This window comes from Pogoniulus pusillus (assembly GCF_015220805.1).
Source record: "Pogoniulus pusillus isolate bPogPus1 chromosome W unlocalized genomic scaffold, bPogPus1.pri SUPER_W_unloc_3, whole genome shotgun sequence".
Lineage (NCBI taxonomy): Eukaryota > Metazoa > Chordata > Aves > Piciformes > Lybiidae > Pogoniulus > Pogoniulus pusillus.
In genome coordinates this window covers 146,401-148,800 of record NW_026974537.1, presented here as the reverse complement: position 1 = coordinate 148,800, position 2,400 = coordinate 146,401, and positions in this window count along the sequence as shown.

The window sequence follows — 2,400 nt, the reverse complement described above, 5'->3', positions numbered from 1 at the left end:
GCAGTCTCTTTCACAGCAAAACAAGGGAACACAGTTATCGGCTTCCCCCTTGTCAGCCTCTGCCCCTCCTTCTCCAAGTGCTGGGAATACGGCCAATGTCCCCGCCACTAACATAAACAATGATAAGGATAACAAAAACAATGCTGCAGGAGTCTGGACAGGAATCGAACTTGGGACCTTCTGCACAGCAGGCAAGCACTCTACCACAGAGCTACCGAGACATTGCTAATGCTTTCTTCTCTATTCCCATAGCAAAGGAGTGCAGGCCTCAGTTTGCATTCACCTGGAGAGGAATCCAGTATCAGTTCAACCGTTTGCCTCAGGGGTGGAAGCACAGCTCAACCATCTGTCATTCGGTCATCCACAATGCACTGGAGAAAGGTAAAGCTCCAGAGCACATCCAGTACATCGACGACATCATTGTGTGGGGCCAAACTGCTGAGGAAGTCTTCGAGAAAGGTAACAAAATCATTGACATTCTGTTGCAAGCAGGTTTTGCCATTAAGAGAGACAAGGTCAAAGGACCTGCCAGAGAAATTCAGTTTCTGGGAGTGCGGTGGCAGGATGGTCGCCGTTACATTCCTCAGGATGTGATTAACAAAGTCTCTACCATGGCAGTTCCCACCAGTAAGAAGGACACACTTACTTTCCTTGGTGTGGTGGGATTTTGGAGACTACACATTCCTGGTTTCAGTCAGATTGTCAAACCTCTGCACGATGTGACTCGTAAGAGAAACAATTTCGAGTGGGGACTTGAACAACAAGCAGCCTTTGATCAGATCAAGCGAGAAATAGTCCATGCAGTGGGCTTGGGACCTGTGAGATCTGGTCCGGACATTAAAAACATTCTGTACACGGCTGCCAGTGACAATGGTCCAACTTGGAGTCTTTGGCAGAGAGCTCCAAATGAGACACGTGGTCGTCCACTTGGTTTCTGGGGACGTTGTTACAGAGGTTCGGAGACAAATTACACTGCAACTGAGAAAGAGATTCTAGCAGCCTATGAGGGAGTGAAAGCAGCTTCTGAAGTGATTGGAACTGAGTCACAATTGCTTTTAGCTCCTAGACTGCCAGTTCTTAATTGGATGTTCAAGGGTAAAGGTCCATCACCACATCATGCCACAGATGCAACCTGGTCTAAATGGATGGCTTTGATAACCCAACGAGCACGAATGGGTAATCTTGACCGACCTGGTCTGGTGGAGGTGATCACCAACTGGCCGGAAGGCACAGACTGTTCCAAACCTCCAGAGGAGAAAATAACTCGTGCTGAGGAAGCTCCTCCCTATGGTGATCTCTCTGATCAGGAAAAGAACTATGCTTTGTTCACAGATGGTTCCTGGCGTCTTGTTGGGAACAAGCGAATATGGAAGTCAGCGGTTTGGAGTCCAACCAGGAGAGTTACCGAAACGAAAGATGGAGAAGGAGAATCCAGTCAGTTCGCTGAGGTAAAAGCTGTTCAACTTGCTCTTGATGTGGCTGAACGTGAAAATTGGCCTATCCTTTACCTCTACACTGACTCGTGGATGGTAGCCAATGCTCTCTGGGGTTGGCTAAAGGACTGGAAGAAGCATGGTTGGCAGAGGAAAGGAAAGCCTATTTGGTGTGCTGATCTATGGCAGGACATTGATGCACGACTGGAGAAAATTCCAGTGAAGGTGCGGCACGTAGATGCACACATGCCTAAGAGCAGAGCTACTGAGGAACATCAACATAACCAGAAGGCAGACCAAGCTGCTAAGATTTCTCAAGTTGATACCAACTCTGAACTTGACATTGACCTTGATTCGAAACACCGAGGTGAGCTGTTCTTAGCTCGGTGGGCCCATGATTCGTCTGGACATCAAGGCAGAGATGGAACATACCGATGGGCTCGCGATAGGTCAATTGACTTGTCCATGGACGCTATCACCCAAGTCATCTATGACTGTGGCATTTGTGCTGCTATTAAGCAGGCTAAGCGAATCAAGCCCTTATGGTATGGTGATAGATGGTCAAAGTACATGTATGGTGAAGCCTGGCAAATTGACTACATGACTTTACCTTGATCTCGTTCTGGCAAGCAGTATGTGCTAACGATGGTAGAAGCCAGCACTGGATGGTTGGAAACCTATCCAGTTCCACATGCTACTGCACGTAACACCATTGTTTGTTTGGAGAGACAGATCTTGTGGAGACATGGAACTCCAGAGAGAATCGAGTCAGACAATGGTACTCATTTCAAGAACAATCTTGTGAAAAATTGGGCCAAAGAGCATGGTACTGAATGGATCTATCACATACTAGAATGGAAGGGGGAGGGGGTTAAACATGACAGCACCAGAGATAAATCAAAGGGAATTGAGGATGGTAGGCTAGAGCTAGGAGTAAAAGCAGCAGCCCAGCTGAAGTGCATGTACA